Source organism: Neophocaena asiaeorientalis, unplaced genomic scaffold, assembly GCF_003031525.2.
Source record: "Neophocaena asiaeorientalis asiaeorientalis breed wild unplaced genomic scaffold, Neophocaena_asiaeorientalis_V1.1 scaffold415, whole genome shotgun sequence".
NCBI classification, from domain to species: domain Eukaryota; kingdom Metazoa; phylum Chordata; class Mammalia; order Artiodactyla; family Phocoenidae; genus Neophocaena; species Neophocaena asiaeorientalis.
The window spans coordinates 738,542-758,859 of NW_020174051.1; the positions used below are offsets into that span (position 1 = coordinate 738,542).

Consider the following 20,318-nt stretch of genomic DNA (forward strand, 5'->3'; position numbering starts at 1 on the left):
CAATACAATTTTTTGTTGAACTTATTTCCAGTTTTTGACATTATAAATAGAAAGTAAATAATATCCCTGTGCAAAAAGCATTGTCCACATCTCTTTTTCATTTCTAATGACAGAATTCTAGAAGAATTCCTGGGCCAAGTGACCAGAGGTTTTTGCACTCCTGAAACATACTGCCAAATACACCCCCAGGAAGATGGTAACACTAGACATTCCTTCCAGGTTACCTAACAGTATCCACCACCTGACCATCTCTCACCCTGAGTTGGCAATTAAATAGGTAAAATGATGTTTAATAAAATAGAAAACTAATAGCACAGCAAACTCTACCCAATACTCTGTAATGACCTATATGGGAAAATAATCTAAAAAAAGAATGGATATACATATATGTATAACTGATTCACTTTGCTGTATACCTGAAACTAACATAATATTGTAAATCAACTATACTCCAATAAAACTTTTTAAAATAAAATGATGTTTAGATTTGTGAGATTATCAGGAAAGTTGAACTTTCCCCCATCTTTACTGACCCCTCATAATTCCTCCATAAATTACCCTTGTCTTTTTATCCATTATTTCTATGGAAGTGTCAGTAATTTTCTTACAGATTTATAAAAACTCTAGAAACAAATGTTACCTCTTTGTCTATCATCAGTGGCAAACATTTTTCCAACTTTGTCATTTTATTATTTCCCATGTTATTTTTCTTTTTTGTTTAAGAAATGATAGTTTTGATAGACAGCATTTAAAACTTTGTCACCCATTCTATTGATTCTGTCCTTTGGTGAAAGTTTCTTCCTCCTGAGAGTCATTTTTATTTGCTTCTAATATTTGTGTTGTTTTATTTGCTATATACATTGTTTTATATAGACATCACTGGAATTGATTACTGTGTGTGACATATGGGATAAGGTAAGGACTTAGACTAATATTTTCCATATTCCACTTATTGACTTCCATTTATTGACATCCCTTCCTTTGTTTTGATGTCAACTTTATAGCATCTCATGCCATTGTACATAATAGGGAGCTTTCTTTTTTGAGGGCTAGTCTCTTTTATTGATCCATACTTGTGCAAGTACCACTCTTCAACGTAGCTTTGCAATATATCTTCTCTCTGGTAGAACAAGTTGCACCCTGCCTCATTAGTTTTCCTTTCCAAATTTTCATTTGCTATTCTTATGTATTTATTCTTCCAGAAAAACTCCCAAAGGAAAATCCCATTGAGAATGTATTGAGTTGCATTAAACCTAAAAATTAATGTGGGTAAACTTGATATGTTTATAATAGTCCACACAGACACACTCTATGGCTTCCTGTTTATTTAAGCCTTACTTTATGTTTGTTGGTCTAATTCTGTGGTATTTTTCACAAAGGTCTGACATATCTTTTTATTAAGCTTATATTTCTGGGTGTTTTATATTCCTGTCACTATTGTAAAAGAGATTTTTCCCTCGTTATATTTTCTGATTGCGTCTGGTGCGTTTGAAATCCATCGACACATATTCATTCATCTTGCTGAACTCACTGCTAATTATTTTTTAGCTGATTCTCTAGGGTTTTCTAGGTATATGATGATATCATCTGCAAACAATGATAACTTTGTTCTCTTTTTTCTAGTAATCACACTTCTTATTTTTGTTCTGCTGTGACCAAAACTTATAAAATAATAATTAACTGTAGGGAGAATAGCAGACATTCTTGGTTTGTTCCTGATGTTAATGGAAATGTCTCCATTGGTATTTTCGCAATAAATTATATGAGCTGTCAGTGTAAAACATTTTTTAATGTGTTAAGGAATTATTCCTTTATTCATAAATAACAAAAATATTTTTCCCATCAGAAATGATTGTAATACTTTACTAATGCCTTTCAAAATTTAATATGTTTTTTTATTTGACCTCTCAGTATGATATAACAATAAATATTATAATATTAAACTAAACTGATAATTTCTGCTTGGTCGTGGTAGATTATTCTTTTCAAATATTTCTTTTCAGTCCCATTGGCTAGTATTTAGAATTTTTTTTATTTTATTTTATTTTATTTATTTATTTGTGGCTGCATTGGGTCTTCGTTGCTGTGCGTGGGCTTTCTCTAGTTGCGTCGAATGGGGGCTACTCTCTTCCTTGTGGTGCATGGGCTTCTCATTGCGGTGGCTTCTCATTGCGGAGCACAGGCTCTAGGCATGCAGGTTTCAGTACCTGTAGCACGAGGGCTCAGTAGTTGTGGCTCACGGGCTTACTTGCTCCGTGACATGTGGGATCTTCCCAGACCAGGGCTCGAACCCATGTCCCTTGCATTGGCAGGCAGATTCTTAACCACTGTGCCACCAGGGAAGCCCTAGAATTTTTAAATATATAAGTTCTTTTCTTTTTATCCTGTCTTTGTTAGGTTTTATTATTAATAATAATAATAGCAGTTGTGATAATTTTGTAAGCTCATACCATGTTCCAAACATTACATTTTCTCCTATATTTTCTTACAACATTTACCAATGAGATACAGCATTATCTATATTTTGCAGATAAGGAACTGAGGCTAAGATCATACAGCTCGAGGGAGGAGCCTGCCTCTCCAGGCTGTGCTCCTTAGTTTTGAAGAGTTAAAAATGAGTTAGGTAGCTTTCCATGCTCTGGAATAGACTACATAGAATAGGAAAAATCTGTTCCTTGAAAGAATGAAAAGACCGATCCGATATGTGTACAGGAGGCAAAATGATGCTGTGAAAGTTCATGGGCTTTGAAACCAGATAAATGCTGGTTTGAATTCCAGCTCTGTCCATCACTTAGCACTCAATAAATAGAAACTATGGTCATTATAAAAACATCTTGTCCCTAAGCCTTCTATGACAACATTTTCATTTATGCCTGGGTCTTTTCCTAATATTTTTTTTCTATAACACCCTGTTGCCCCAAGAAATCATTTATTGCATCTGGATAATGAAATGTATTTTTTCATCATCATAGGTGCTACTCTCTTATGGTCTTAAAATCTCCGTATCTTTTGTTATATTCCTGTTGGTCTTTGGTATTTAATTGTGTGCTCCCTTTTTGTCTCAGCTAGATTTTCTAAGTATCTATCTGTTGTTTTTATTAAATAAACTTTTAATTTTAGAGTAGTGAAGTAAGCTGAATAATAGCCCCACAAAGATGTCAATGTCCTAATCTCCAGAACCTGTGAATGTTACCTTATAGGGCAATCATATAACTTTGCGGATGTGATTAAATTAAGGATTTTATGATGAGGAGGTTATTCTGGATTATCTGAGTGCGCCCTGTGTGATCACAGGGTCCTTAAAAGAGCGGCCCAGGAAGATCAGACAGAGGAGAAGGCAACATGACAACAGAAGGAGAGTTTGGAGTGATGCAGCCACAAGTAAATGAATGCTGGCAGTCTCTCAAAGCCAGGAAAGACAAGGAACAGAATTGCCTCTGGGGCCTCCAGAAGGAACCAACCCTGCCGGCTCCTTGATTTTAGCCCCCCTAAAACTCATTTTGGACTTCTGACCTCCAAAACTTCTTAAATTTGCATTATTTTAAGCCAATAAATCTGTGATAATTTGTTACAGTAGCAATAGGACACTAACACAAAGTTTTAGATTAACAGAAAAGTGGCAAAGATACTACAGAATTTCCATATGCCCCAACCAATTTTCCCCTATTGTTACTATCTTACATTAGGATGGTACATTTGTCGCAATTAATGTTGATACCTTATTAACTAAAGTCCATACTTTTTTCAGATTTCCTTAGTTTTTTACTTAGTGTCCTTTTTCTGTTCCAGGAGCGCATCCAGGATACCACGTTACGTTTAGTTGCCGTGTCTCCTTTGGCTGCTCTTGGCTGTGACAGTTTCTCAGACAGACCATGTTTTGAATGACCTTGACAGTCTGAAGAATACTGATCAGGTATTATTTAGCATGCCCCTCAGTTGGGATTTAACAGCTGTTTTTCTCATGACTAGCCTGGGATTATGAGTTTTGGGGACAAGGACCACAGAGATAAAGTGCCACTCTCATCACATCACTCAAGGATATATATTGACAACATGACCCATCATTGTTGCTGTTGACCTTGATCATCTGGCTGAAGTAGTGTTTGTCAGTTTCTCTACCATAAAGTTACTCTTTTTCCTTCCTTTGTTTAGTGTTTTTAAAATAAGGAGCTTTTAAAATTTGTCAGTTCCACTGTTTTTTTGTTTTATAAGTAATTAATGTCTCCTTTATGTTGATTAATTACTTCTGTTATGCTTGTGGCTCCTTTTTTTCTTTTTCTAACTTCTTAAGTCTTAGGTTGACTTATTTTTATTCTTTTTTTAAAAATACATAAATCGTTTAAGAATACATATCTCCAGTTGGCAAGGAGTTATTTGTTTAAATGTTTAAACATTTATTATTGAGTTCTATGTTTATAGCATAGTGGTAAAAGAGTAATTTTATATAACTTTTGCCTTTTTGAACTTCGTTTTTATTCTGTTCTATTGTATGATTACTTTCTGTGCTTTCTGTATTTCCACGAATACTATGAAAGAAGTTATATTTTCTGTTTGCAAGGTATAAACTAAACTCTAAATTTTGCAGTGGGTAGGAACATATTTGTTTTGATTACCACTGAATACTCAGCTTCTCAAACAGGGCCTAATACACAGTACGACTTCACTAAATAATTACTTAGTAAATGACTACAAAATTTTGACACTCTCAGTTGTGACAAACAGAAATGTCTCCAGACATAGCCAACTGTCCCCTTGTGAACAAAATCACCAAGTGAACCACTGCTCTAAGATGGTAAGATTGTCCATATACGAAACACAAGTGAATCTGCTCAAAAAGTATCAGAATTAATATTTGAATTCAGCAAAGTTAGTTGATAGATTAAAAATATCAATATTAAAATAAATTACATTTCTATGTAGCAGTAATAAACCTTTAGAAAATGTAATTTTAAAATAAATAAGATGAATGATAGCAATAAAAATTAGAAAGAATAAATCTAATAAAAGATATGCAAGGGCTTTAGGAAGAGAATTATAAAAATGTAATGAAAGATATTAAAGACATAAGAACAGAGAAATTTACAATAATCCTGTATGAGAAGATTCATTGTCACTGAGGTGTCGTTTCTTCCCAAACTGATCTATAAATGCAGTGCAATTCCAATCAAAAGCCAATAGGGAGTTTTCATGGGATTTGACAAATTGATTCTAATTGGGGAACATGGAATAAAGATAGCTAAAGCACTTTTGCAGAAAACTAATTTGGGCACCTTGCTATATCATATATCAAAGTTTACTCTAAAGCTATAGTAATCAAGAATGTAGGCAGAGCTAGGCAAATAGAACCAGGAAACAGAATAGATATTTTATTTATAGACCTGCACATATATGGAAACTTGATATATGACAGAGGAGGCTTTCAAAACAGTAGGCAAATGATATAACATGCTGAGATAACTGACCTTATATTTTGAAAAATTATTTTTATTTGTTTATTTATTATCTGTCTTTTCCCACTGCAAAGGAAGCTCCATGAGGGCAGTGATTTGATCCATTTCCTCCACAGTTGTGTTTCAATGTTGCCTTGGATAACTACTGTTCAGTTACATTGTAACTCATCAACATAAATATTTTGCTTTTGCTTTTGAGTCTTCGTGGCTTCTGGTCTCAAATATTCCCTTGTATTGTGGGAATCCCAAAGAACAGAGTGGTCCACATTTAGTTCTCCTCCACAGCTTTCTGACTGGGCACTTTATGCTACTGAGCAGTTATGCCCACCTGCGGGTCCTTTGGCCTGGCTGGCTAGAGCATGGCGGTCATCAGGCCCACCCCAGACTGAGCCCCTAAATGGGTCAGTCACTTCTCACAGATGAAAGACATTCACAATCACACAAGGTGCCCTCATCCAGGCCCCTCTCTCCCATGTACGGGTCTAAGAGTTTGCCTAAGAGAACCAGGTGATATTAGTAGCTCAGGGCAAATCCATTAACCCTCCAGGAAAATTGAATAAATCTGCATGCCTCTCAGACATTATTCACTCATTTACCATGAATTTGTGAGCTCTATTACTTGCCAGACACTACCCAATCGTTAATACTTCTGACTCCAAGAGTTCTGTTTTCTGTTACAGGGTCTGAGCACCTCAGCCAGCTGACATATCAAGTTCAAGATCTAAAGCCATAAGTAGTGGCACAGGGATGTGGCAAAAGTCTTGAAATGGCTCTCTGAGCCTTTCAAGTGGACTATAAACACCTAGCATTCAAGGTTCTCCTTCATCTTCACCCAACAAACCCCCTCTGCCCACTGCACACAGGCCCCTCACACTCCAATCTCTCCATCCCCTCACTACCCAGCAAACATGCCAGCATCCCTCCTGACTCTGGCTCCATGCTTCTGCTCTGGCTACCCTCTCAGTCTACAAAACCCTCCGTGTCCTCTGTGCCCATCCAAATTCTTCTTTCCTCCAGGACCCCCGTGCTTTGATCAGTGTGTGCCCCATTGAATGTAGGGCACTCTGATGGCCCTGGTCCTGAGTGTGGAGGCTCGTGACCCCGCCTAGACGTCTGTCTGGGATTGCTCTTCCAGTGCCTCATGGGTTGGTCTAAAGATGATATCGAGTGAAATTCCACTCCAGGAAAGAAACCTCTGCATTTTATAGTATAGGAAACTATTGCATGGAGTGATTGAGTGACTCATTCTAGGAAACAAACTAGAAATAGGAGGTAGCTGGGCACAGTGGAAAACACTTGGTTCTCTAAAGTTAGAAACACCTGACTGTGAATCATGCTTTGTCAATTTACTAGCTGAGTGACCCCAAGCAAATTACTTCACCTTCCTGAACCACTTTTTCTTTATGTATAAATCGGGAAGGACAATATCTTCTTTGCAAGATTGTTGTGAAGGTAAGAGATAAAGTACATAAAATACCGGACATATGAAATTTAACTGCAGGTTTCCATTCTTTCTTAATTTTATTACACTGTCTCTTTCTACAAGACCAACCTCCTTGAAAGTATGTTCTATGTTGTATCAGTGCCCTATATGCTCCATAACACCAGCGCAGTTCAGAGCATACCGTGGGGCTATCAGAAATACATTTTTAAGTTTAAAAAAAAAAAAAAAAGGTTGTTTTCTGAAAGAACAATATTAACTTAAATGAACAATAAGTTGAAACCTACTCTCTTGTTCTTTTCCATTCTTATTGCTCTGGTATGCTCTTATCTTTTACATATATTCCCATATGTGACAAAATATTATGTAAACAAAGAAAATGTTAGTAATGAATGAGATTTTATAGCCTATAAGAGAGTAGTGTTCTTGAACAAGATTTGGTTTTAATCCATGAAAAATAATGAATTATTCCCAATGTTAATTTATATTTTTGTATAAAACCCCCAGATATCAGAACTGAAAAGGTTTCCTGAACCATGCCAGAGGGTAGCTTCTAAGTTTAGAAGTTTAATGTGCTCTGGTACAATGCCACTTACAGGGTGAGAAAAGTTCATGATTTCCCATTGTGTGAAGTCACATGTACAAAGTCCTTTTGTCCAAGTGGCCTTGTCATGTGACATCATTAAATATTTTTCACTTGGCCTTCTAATCACGTCCAAAATGTCATACCCCTAGAAGCAATTCGATGTATGAATAAATGGAAATTTGAGGTGAGGATCAAAGGGGTCACCAGAATTATACTGTGACTAGTGAACCAAACGCAGACATCTCCAAGTTTACTTAAAACATGTACAAAGTGAGAAAAATTCAAATTAAGAGCTAAAGTCATATCAGGGTTAAGAGGTAAAAATAGCAGATGGGTCAGGTTATCGGAGGACAAAGAGTGAAGGAGGTTCTTTTGTTTGCGAATAGAGTTTGAATCAGGATGGAGTTCATAGCATTTGAGGACTTGTTCATTTTTCCAAAAGGAAACAAAAGCAAACTGATGATTTAGTAGAAAATAGAAGACAAAAGAATTGGAATTTAACTTCTCACATGACATGAATACAAACATGCAACATTTTTCATATTTTGAAAAATCACCAAGGGTTATTTGGCAGGAATATTATTTTTAAATTCCTGCTTTAAGCTATTCATTTTTACCTTCTGAAGCAGTCTTTGTCTCTTACACCAGACGCGATCCCCCTATCGCTGTTAAATCACATGAACCCACAAAAGCCTGTGTCTGCTTGTTTCATTCTACAGATTCTCAATCAGCCTTCATGAATGCTTGTTTTGACACTGCGCTGTTAGCAATTCTGTGTGCACTCCCCAGGCTCCTCCTTTCCTTCAATAACAAATCTTCATTAGACTTCAATTTTTCAGCCATTTAAACACTGGCTACACATTTTAGAATATTATCTAGCTCATCTATTTGCCAAAATTATATGGTAACTTTTTCAATAAAAGATACAATTGTTGTGACACAGCTCCACAATTTCTACATGTTAAAACAATATTCTTTTAACAACAATATTAGCACGCATTTGAAAAATTATTGGACGGGAGGAGTGTTGTTTTCTTTAAGGATTTCTTGAGAAGGAGCCACATACCAAGTCTGTATTACACTCTCTAACAGAAATAAAGGAGATGAAAACAAAATTGTAAGTGGATGAGCTATTCCTCCAGTGGTGTTAATTATGGAAATGAATTCTGGGGCCCCGATGAAAGCTTTTTTTCCCTTGCTTTCCTGCCTAGAAGGGTTAATAGAGCTAAGGCCACTTTAAGAGTTGAGCAAAGGAAACACAGCCCAGGTCTTCCACAAATCTCTAAAGGGCTTCCAACATCCAGAATCATCTAGTTCTTTGCCATTACCCAGGAGTCTCAGGGAACACTGATCTTCCTTTCATGGTGCCCTTGTGAATACTGGTCTTATTGATTTAAAACTGATGGCACTGGAATTTCTAAAGAAAGTGGTGCTCTGGATAGGGAAAGTGACACTTTTTGAAGCTGCACAAATTTCAAAGAAGACTGAGAAAACATCAGTTGACCATCTCAAAAAATGATTTTTAAGAGGTTTATGGAGATTATGGGGAGACTAGAGACCCCAGTATCTCCCACACTTGCATACACTGGCTTTTCTTCCTCTTTACATATTTCTCCTTAATAATGAACCTCCCACCTCCCTGGCAATCAGCCAAACTGAAAAAGCCTACTGCACCATACTTTGAAGAATATTTCATACTGTATTAATACAAAGTAAATTCCAGGAATCATGTACTTTTGTAGAGTTCTGCTTTCCCTAACTTTAAAGAACATACCTTTTATTTTTCTCCTTGGATTCACCATGTGGAGCTAAGACCAATGTGATGCTTTCAATATTTGATATGTGAATCTAATAATATGAATTTTCATTGCCCATTATAGTTTACAATGCGCTTCCTTTTATATAACATTGTTTCTCAAACAGAGCTAATCATAGATGTCATGGGGGAATAGAAGATCAAAGAATAAAGAGCATCAATTTATTTTTCCTGCTGGTAAGACATTTAAAATGTTATTTTGTATTAAAACAAATACACATCTATTTTAAGTATAATGCATAATTCACATGAATTTCTCAGATGAGACTTCAAAGACATGTCATGACTAAAATTTGCAGCTACAAGATCTGCCCGTGGTCTGCTAAGAGCATTAAGGGTGCTGGGTGGAAATTTGAGTAGGATAGGTAAACATTTTTCTTATTTTATTCCCCCATGCCAAAAAAATGTACAGTAAATAACATGTTTGTCCATTTACCAAACTAAACTTAGCTTAGAAAACTAAGGCTTGGAAGGTTCAGAAATTCTCCAAATCAATTTCCCACTTTCTACTTGACAGGGCCCTTTCTGGCTGCTTCTCCATGAGTGCGACCTCAGTTTACAATGGTTTCGCTGGTATGGAAGGCTGGATAGTAGCCTTCTCAAAACTTCCACATCCCAATACCCAGAACCTGTGAATACATTACCTTACAATTATCTTATTTTTCTGATGAGCAAACTGCGGCATGGAAAATATTAAAAGCATGACCAAAAAACATGAATATACACTCTACAAAAGAATATTAAAGTGTCAGTGGGCATATAAAAAGATCCTCAGCACCCTGGTCATCAGAAAAATGCAAATTAAAATAATAATAAGGTACCTACATATGCATTAGAATGGCTAGAGACAATATTAAGTGTTGACAAGGCTATTGAGCAACTGGTGCTCTCATATATTATTGATATGGGGTGTAATATGATAAAAATCACTATGAAAACATTTTCACAGTTTCGTGTATGGTAAGCATATACTGAGTGACACCCAGCATTCCCACTCCTAGGAATTTACTGAAGAGAAATAAAAACATATGTCCACACGGATATTTGTTATTTTATTATTATTAAATACACAAAACAAAAGTTCCTAGCAGCTTTTTTCACAATAACTTAGATTGGAAATAACTCATAAGTCCATCAATAGATGAGTGGACAAATTCTGGTATATCGATATAATGGACTACTTCTGAACAATGAACAGGAATAGTGAAACACGCAAAACATGCATGAATCTCAGAAACATGCTAAGTAAAAGAAGTCAGACACGAAAGAGTACATACTGAATGATTCCATTTACTCTAGAAGAGACAAATCTAATCTATAGTGATAGGAAAGCAGATCAATGATTGCTTGGGTTGGAGGTTTCCAGGTTAACTGGAAAGCAGTACAAGGAAGTACTTTAGGGTGATGGAAATGTTCTTTATCTTGATAGTGTTGGTAGTTATACAGGTATATAAATTTGACAAAATTTGTAGAAATTAACCCTTAAAGTGAGAACACTTCACTGCATATAAATTATACCTCAATAAAATTGATTTTTAAACAATTTACAGAGTCACACAACTAAACTCATAAGGCTTGGATTTGAAACCAGGCCATCCAACTCTAGAGTCTGTGCTCTCACCACTAGATAATACTGCCTCTCAGGGCTATTCAGGTACCATCAACGCAAACAATTGTCCCTAACTGTGAGGATTAAAATTCCTTGACACTCCTCCCACCAAGAGATGGAGTCTAGTTCTCCTTCCTGTGAATGTGGGCTGGCCTGTGAGCACCTTGACCAATACAGTAAAGTAGAAATGGCACTATTCCAGTTCTGAGATACCCTTTAAGAGGCTGGCAGCTTCTACGTTGGTCTCTTAGAACTCTGAGGTGCCTTACAAGGGGCCAAAATACCCTGCTTGAGAGCCTACATGGCTCAGAGCCCTGAAACTTCATAGAGTGGGAGAGGGCTCCAGCCGAGCCCAGCTTCCTGCCATTCTCCAAAAGACACAAAGTATATGAGTGAAAATGTCTTAGACCCTGCAGACCAGACAACCCCTGCATGAATACTACTGAATGACCCCACACAACATCATATGGGGCAGTAGAATTGCCCAGCTGAGCCCTGCCTGCATTCCTGACGCACAGAATCATGAGATATAATTTAGAAGCTATTGTTTTAAACATTAAGTTTTGGGTACTCTGTTGTGCAGCAGTTAACTGGAAAACTGATCGAAGGGCATTATTCCCTTTTTGTTGCTGCTGGAGGTTTTCAGTGCTTCATGGAAACCTCTCTCTCTAGCATTCCAGATGTGCTACTATAATTGTCCCACTCATGGGCTCAATAAAGGATGAAGAGCTGAATTATGGAGGTCCATCATCACTTGTTACAGCAAGTCTATAAATAAAGAGAAATGTGAAATTAGAAGCACCAGGACGCCCTGCTCAGCTACCGCATTAGGGCTACTGATGGTTCTTCATTGTATTTACGGTAAGGTATAGGTGATCTGTAGCACTCCTAACCCCAAAATTAAACAACTTCAAGCTTTTGTGCAGTAACTAGTTACTTATATAATTGTTCTATGAAAGGTAACCTTTTCTGAAACACTGCATCATTTACTGGATACAGAGAAGCCATTGGATGCAGCAGAATGAAGATTATTTTCTGAAATATTGGGCAATGTGTGACTTCAGCCTCTGTGCTAATGCAGTATGATAAATGCAAAGTACTGAGGCTTCACTCTATGGGCTTAGCTATAAAATGCCAGCTGTCCCTAAGCACCAATCGCTTGCCACTCAAGAACACTCAGTGTAAAGAATAGACCTGTGCCCAAACTGGCAGAGAAGCCCTTGTGGGTACTGCAGATGCAATAATTGTCCAGACTATGCTAATGCCATTCAGCTAAAAATGCTTCCACTTGTTATAATTTCTGAATGTATTCTCCTGAAATCAAAGTTTTAAATTCATTTGTTTGGTTGTGTGTGTGTGTGTGTGTGTGTGTGTGTGTGTGTGTGTATACAACAACCCAGACTCTTTATCTACAATCTGAAAAAACAATATTGAATGCTAATGCTTAAATGATCTGCCACTACTATTAGTAATGCCAGGTCACGTCCCTCCTGGCATAAAAGACCCTATGAGCCACTAACTGAAAGCTACTTACCACAGCTGAAAAATTCTGACATGATCTCCCCACTGCCAACCTCTTTCACCTGACGTTGTCTTTCCCTTCCCTGTTCTCTAGTCACAGGGGCCTTTATTAAGCACTTATTATGTGCCAGGTTCTGTGGCAAGTTCTTTAGATGTATTATCTGATTTAATATTCATAACAGCCCTGGGAAGCAGATTCTATTGCAATGTTACAGATAAACAAATTAAGACCTAGAAATTGTGTATCTTGGCCAAGATGACATAAATATTGGGAGTTAGAGCCAGATATTTAACTCTCTATAGACTGATTCAATCCCCAAGTGTGTATCTTCCTTGAATTCAGACCATATATCAAACTGCCTTATTGATCTCGCCACTTGAATGTCTAATAGACATCTCAAACTTAACATGCTAAGTGATCCAACTCAGAAATTTTGTGTTGGCAAGGATGTGGAGAAAAAGGGAACCCTTGTATACTGCTGGTGGGAATGTAAATTGGTACGGCCACTGTGGAAAACATTATGGAGGGTCCTCAAAAAATTAAAAATAGAACTACCATATGATCCAGCAATTCCACTCCTGGGTACATACCCAGAAAAAATGAAAACACTAATTTGGAAAGATACATATTCCCCAATGTTCACAGCAGCACTATTTACAATTGTCAAGATATGGAAGCAACCCAAGTGTCCATCAACAGATGAATAGACAAGGAAGATACACACATATAATGTGTACCATATAATGGCACACACATATAATGGAATATTACTCAGCCATAAAAAGAAATGAAATATTGCCATTTGAAGCAACTTGGATGGACCTAGAGAATATTATGCTTAGTGAAATAAATCAGATAAATACTATATAATATCGCTTACATATGGAATCTAAAAAATAATACAAATGAATGTATATACAAGACAGAAACAGACTCACAGACATAGGAGAAAAACTTGTGATTACCAAAGGAGCGGGGAGAGGGACAAATTAGGAGTATAGGATTAACAGACACAAACTACTATACATAAAATAGATAAACACAAGGATTTATTTTGTAGCACAGAGAATTACACCCAATATTTTGTAATAACCTATAATGAAATATAATCTGCAAAAAAAAAACTTATTATCACTTAGCTGTACACCTGAAACCAACACAGTATTGTAAATCAACTATACTTCAATTAAAGAAAAAAGCACATGGACCAAAAAAAAAGAAAAAGTGAAGTTTTGGTTTCCCCTTTTTATCCCCATCTTCCCAGCCTCAGTCAATGGCACCACCCAGTTGCCAAAGACAAAAGTTTACGTGTCATTTTTCATTTCTCTCCTTCCCTCAACACCAACATTCAATTTCTCAGCAGCTCCTGTTAGGTTTCTATCCAAAATGTAACCTGAATCTGCCTACTTCTCTCATCTCCATTGCTACAAGACTAATCTGAGCCATCTTCAACCTCCTACCTGAGATGAGAGTCTCCTGCCTGGCTGCCCTGCATCCTCTCATTTGGTCATCCTGCAGTGGCCATAATGGTCTCTATGAAGAGGTACCACTCACTCCTTAAGACCCTCCCATGATTTCTTCCCACTGCACGTAGAATGAGAACTAAACTCTCTATAGCCTTCAAAATTACTTGATCTGGCATCCCTGCCACTTTTCAACCTCTCATTGCTTGTTATTGTCTTTTTTTGTTATTGTTGCTGCTGTTGTTTGGGAAGGGGAACTCAAAAACTGAGAGCTGTGTCAATCATACTCCTTAATACATGGTGCATTGTCATCTTTGATCAACATAGATCCCTCACTTGTTTGTTAGTTGGTTGGCTTATTTCCTTTTGTCCAAATTCCCCACTTGCACTTCCTCTTCCTAATGTGTTTCATTTTTATGTCTTATTATAAATTGTGTATTGATGTTTTGTGTACATATATTTCTAATTTATGTAAATGATACTGTGTAATAAATCACATTCTCCTTCTTTTCAAATCCAGGGCTATGTTTTGAAGATACGTTTATGCTGCACGTTGCATGTTGCCTCTAGTCTGTCCTCTCATTGCTGTATATTACTCTCTGGTCCATCCATCACTTTTTGACTATCTGTCCCCTGGGGAGTGGACACCCAGGTTAGCCTGGCTCCCACTCTGGACGACCACAAACAATAAGCATCCCATTATTGTGGACTTATGTGAGAATTGCTTTGCAATATATTTCAGAGTGGAGTGGCTGGGTAATCTTGTATATTTAATTTGAAAATATACTGCCAAATTGCTCTCCAGAATGCTACAGCCTATGTCGCCCCCAGCAATGCATAACAGCACCATAATCCCTGACCCAGTGTTCCTGTCAACCTAGGCATTATCCCGCTTTCTGAATTTCATCACTCAAATAATGGAAAGTTTATGATAGCTAATGACTTTGAGCATCTTATATGTATTATAGCACTTTAGGTCTCCTCTTATGGAAATTGCCTGTTCATGGCCTTTGCCTATTTTTCCCACTAGGATTATGTGTTTTTCTTGCTGATTTTTGCAAAAGCTCCAGTCTAATGCTGGATATAATTCCCTGAATGATGTTAGACAATGAAAATATTTTCTCCCAAAGTATCATCTGTCTGTTAATTTTATCAATGTTATTTCTTGTTAAGTAGCAATTTTTTGCTTTGATAAAATTGAATTCACCTTTCTTTCCTTCATGATTTATGTTTCTGAATATTTTTAGGAAGTCCTTTCTCACCACCAAGATGCAGGTAATAAGGCTTTTAGTTTTTCCCTTCCAGGGCTTGCAGCTCTTTTTTCCCATTTCTTATTGCTTGGAAAAGCCCTCCAGTTTATGTTACATAGTAGCAATAATAGCATTTTTTTCTTGTTCCCAGTTTTAAAGTAACTACCTCTTCAGTTTTTCCACAAGTATAGCTTTTGTTGTGAGTTTTCAGTTAAAGTGAGTCCCTACAGTTCCTTGTCTTCTGATAGACTTACCATAAACAGGTATTGACTTATTTATGTTTTATCAAATGATTTTTCTACATCAATTGAGATTAATAATATTTTAATAAACAATTATAAATGTTTTACGTTAGTCTACTCATATGGTGAATTATGTTGATAAACTTTTCTCACGTTAAACCATCCCTTCATTCCAGGGATAAGAAGGATAACTAATATTTTATATAGAGTTTGACATTTATGATCATAAGTAAAACAGACCTATCATTTTCTTATGTGTATTTTTTTTGTGTTATTCCGATCTACTTCCGAAGTCATTACACTGGCCTCACAGAATGATCTGCTCAATTCATTTCCTATGTTCTGTAAGTACTTATATAAGATAGAAATTGACTGTTCCTCCAAATGTTGCTAATACTAATGTAGAAAACCATCTGTACTTGAGATCCGAGGGGACGGTTTGTCTTTTAGACACCCTTTTAGCTAGTAGTTATTGATATTTAAGTATTAGGTACTATTGATATTTAACTGGTATATCTAAGTTATCCATTTCTTCTTGTGCCAATTTTGACATCTTGTAATTTCTTGGCATTTGTCTATTACATATAGGTTTTCAAATGCTATAATACTCTTTTCTTATTTTTTTAAATCTTTCTTGAGACTGACCTTATTTCTGCTTTTTAATTTTGATTCTTATTTGCATTCTCTCCCTTTTACCTTTTATTAAGTGAATATTTTACTGAAGTATAACATACACACAGAAAGCTATATATCATAGGTGTGTAGCCCTATGAATTTTTGTGAGGCATATATTTTGGAATAGAAATGGTGGATCAAGCATACATATGTACACAAAATACAGGTACAAAAATTATTATAGCAATATAATTTGTAACTGCCAAAAGTTAAAATAACCTAAATGGTCATCAATGATAGGCTAGATAAAGAAACATTAGTATGTTCACATCATGGAATACTATGCAGCAATAAAAAATATAAACCACGACCACACACAAAAACATGGAAAAATACACAAACATAATGTTGGACCAAAGAAACCAGTTACAAGTGGGGATATACAATATGATCTCATTTATATAAAATTCAAAATAGGCAAAAGTAAATTCTGGTTTTGGGGGTCAGAACAATGGTTAACTGTGGGTGGTCAGGGACTGGGGGGGCTTCAGGGAGGGATCTGGGGTGCTGATATTGTTCTATATTGTGATCTGGGTAGTAGTCACAGATGTGTTCACTTTGTAAAAATTCTGTGAACTACATGTACTTATGATTTATGCACTTTTCTATGTATATAATATACTTTAATAAAATATTTACAAAAGAGACACCGACTGTCACAGTGGAATAATTACAAACCCTAGGAGTAACCCACACATGGTAGAACGTTTCAGACAAAACGATTTCAAGAGGTTAAAAATAAAGACTTGTCAGAGTTACAAGACAAATACATACAAATAAGCAAACAAACAAAAGGAGTGGTAATATTAAAATTAGGCAAGGTGGAAAGTAAGGTTAAAAGTACTGAACGGGATACAGATGAATATAATGTGATGGTTAAAAAGCACAATATTTATCAAGAAGTCATGATGGTCAAAAGCTTTCTTACACCTAATAAAATAAGAGCGACATACATAAAGCAAGTCTTCTAGAACCTACTTAAAAGGCAATTAGAGGGCTTCCCTGGTGGCGCAGTGGTTGAGAGTCTGCCTGCCAATGCAGGGGACGTGGGTTCAAGCCCTGGTCCGGGAAGATCCCACATGCTACAGAGCAGCTAAGCCTGTGTGCCACAACTACTGAGCCTCTGCTCTGGAGCCCACGAGCCCCAACTACTGAGCCCACGTGCCACAACTACTGAAGCCCGCACGCCTAGAGCCCATGCTCTGCAACAAGAGAAGCCACCCAATGGGAAGCCTGTGCACCGCAACAAAGAGTAGCCCCCGCTTGACGCAACTAGAGAAAGCCTGCACGCAGCAACAAAGACCCAATGCAGCCAAAATTAAAGTAAATAAATAAATAAAATAAATAATTTTTTTAAAAATGCAGTTAGAGAGGGAGAAGTCAGCACACTTCTTTCAGAATCAGAGAATCTGGTACTCAAAGACAAGGAGAGACTGAACAGTATATCAACAAATTCAAATTAATAAATCTTTAGAATAAATTTGGAAATCTCAAGTAGAAATATACAGTCTTCATATACCATTAAATATTTACAGAAATCAATAATATAAATATCCAAAAACTGTATAAATTAAGTTTATTAATAACCCATAAGATTAAGAATAAATAATGAAATGTTGAGCCAAAGTAGAAAATATTAACTACTTGGAAAGTAAAAACATATTATTAAATAGCCATTAGGTCAAGAAGATCTCAAAGCTAAAATGATAAACTCTATAGAAAACAATAGAAAAGGAAAACACTTCATACATGAACTTATGGTACACAAAGATGTATTCAGAGTTAAAAAATTATAATGCATAGTCACAATGCCTTTATTATTTTAAGTAAGAAAAATAAAAGATGAAGAAAAATTTGCTGTCTAGGAAATTTTAAAAGATTATTAAAACTTTTTTTTTATTTTGCAATTTAGGAAGAGAGAATTTATAGAGAAAAAAATTGAACCTAACAAAATAAGAAACAAAATTTAGTAGAATGATTAATGAAGCCAAATGCTGGTATTTCAAAAGAACCAATAAAATACACAACCTATTGCAAACTTGATAAAGAAAATAAAAGAGAAAGTAAAAATATGAAAAATTAGGGATGAAAAAAGAGACAAATTACAATGTAAGAGAGTTTTTAATAAATTATGAGACAGAATTATATGAAACTCCATGGCAACAAATTTGCAAATCTAGAGGAAATGGATAATTTCTCAGTAAAATAAAAATGACCAAAATTAACCCAAGAGGAAGGCACGAAAAATTTTGAATAGACCAATTACCACAGAAGACGTTGGAAAGATCAAAAAGATCTTCCACTGAAAATGTTACCTACTGGTTTCATAGCTGAAATCTATCTAACCTTTAAAGAACAGCTAGTTCCTATATCTTTTAAATGATTCCAGGCCATAGAAAAAAATACAGAGGCTCCTGATACATTTTACAAAGTCTGCACAACTTTAACACCAAAACTTTGAAGAAGAAATAGATGACTGTAATCTCACTTATGTATATAAATGCAAAAAAAACTTTTTAAAAAAAGCAAATAGAATCTAGCAGGATAACTAAAGAATAAAACAACACAAGTAGGATTTATTCAAAAAATGCAAAGGTTGTTGCACATTAGGAAGTCTATCAAAGTAATTTGTTAGAGCAAAAAGGGAAAAATTTGATCATATCAAAGACGCAAAGAAGGCATTTAATAAATTCAACAATCATTCCTATAACACTCCAGGTAGGGGGTGGAGCTTCCAGAAGGCCTGAGTGAGAAGCTCAGAAAATACTATCCCCCCAAAACAATGATAAAACTTAACAAAATTGTCAAAAACAATCACTTCAAACTCTAGAAATTAACCAAAGCATAAAACAAATTTAAAAGTATTATTTACTCCTGGTTACATTCCTTGTTGTGAAATCTCTTTTGTCTGATATTAATATAATCACTCCAGCATTCTTCAGATCAGTTTTTTTTTCTTTTCTATTTTTATTCTCTTTGTATCTTTCTATGCAACGTGGACTTCTTGTAGAAATCTCATGTCATTTACGTGTAATGCAATTAGTAATATGGTTGGGTTTAAATATACCCTTTTGCTATTTGTTTTCTATCTGTTCCGTCTATCCTTTGCTCCTTTTTTCTCTCTTTCTTACATTAAAAAAAAAATTTTAGTATTCCGTTTTATCCACCATTGACTTATTGATATACTTCTTTTGTAGCAGTTGCTCTACAGTTTATAACATACATCTTTATCTTATCTTCTACCTTCCAATAATTTTCTAACACTTCCTACATATTTTAAGAACCTTACAACAGTATACTCCTACTTCTCCCCTCAAACACATTTTTGTCATATATTTTAGTTCTGCATATGTTATAAACCTCTCAATACATGCTTATTTTCTTTAAACAGTCAATTATCTTTTAAAGAGATTTTAAACGTGAGAGAAATGTATCTCTGTTTAACCACATATTTAACATTTTCAGTGCTTTCTCTTCTTTTGTGTAGATCCAAATTTCTTCTAGTATTATATTCTTCTCTCTGAAGAACTTCTTTTAACTTTGTTTATAGCATAAGCCTGCAGGAAATAAATATTCTCAGTTTTTACTCACCTTTAAAAAACTTGTATTTAACTTTCATTTTTGAAAGAGAGGTTTGTAGTTTATAGGATTCTAGGTTGACACTTTTTTCCTTTGACAATTTAAAAATACCGCTTTATTGTCCTCTGGCTCTGACAAGAAGTCTGTTGTCTTCCTTATCTTTGTTCTTCTCTCTATATTGTGGTTCCCCAGGCCCCCGTCTGCATTTACAATTTTCTACTTATCAACAATTTGGACATGACGTGCCTGGGTGTGACTTTCTTTGTATTTAATCTGTGGCTCATTGAGTTTCTTATATGTGCAACTTTAGAGTATTGATCAAATTTAGACATTTTTCAGCCATTACTACTTCAAATTTTGTTTTCTCCTCCTCCATTCTAGGATTCCAGTTACACAAATTTTAGACTGCTTGGTATTGCCTCACTACAGTGATGTTTTGTTCAATTTGCCCTCAGTTTTTTTTTTTCCCCTTCTGCCTTTTATTTGAAGTTATGTCTTTTTCCTGTGGTGTCTAAGCTACTGTGAATCCCATTCAGTGTGATTTTCATTTCAGGTATTGCATGGAGAAAAATAAAGTAGGGAAGGGAGATAGAAGCCAGGTGGGTATTTGAAATACGGCCATCAGGGAAAATCTTACTGATAAGGTGAGATTTGAGCAAAGTCCTGAAACAGGTGAGGTCAGGAG

The 20,318-nt window shown here is 35.7% G+C and overlaps 1 long non-coding RNA gene across 1 annotated transcript in view; it reads left to right on the forward strand.

Annotated features, from left to right (window-relative positions):
* Nucleotides 1-4,140, forward strand: part of LOC112405703 (uncharacterized) — a 93,098-nt gene extending 88,958 nt beyond the window's left edge. The window contains exon 3 of the long non-coding RNA XR_003004417.1: nt 3,790-4,140. This is a non-coding gene — a long non-coding RNA (uncharacterized LOC112405703). The remainder of the gene's footprint in view (nt 1-3,789) is intronic.
* The last annotated feature ends 16,178 nt before the right edge of the window (nt 4,141-20,318 follow it).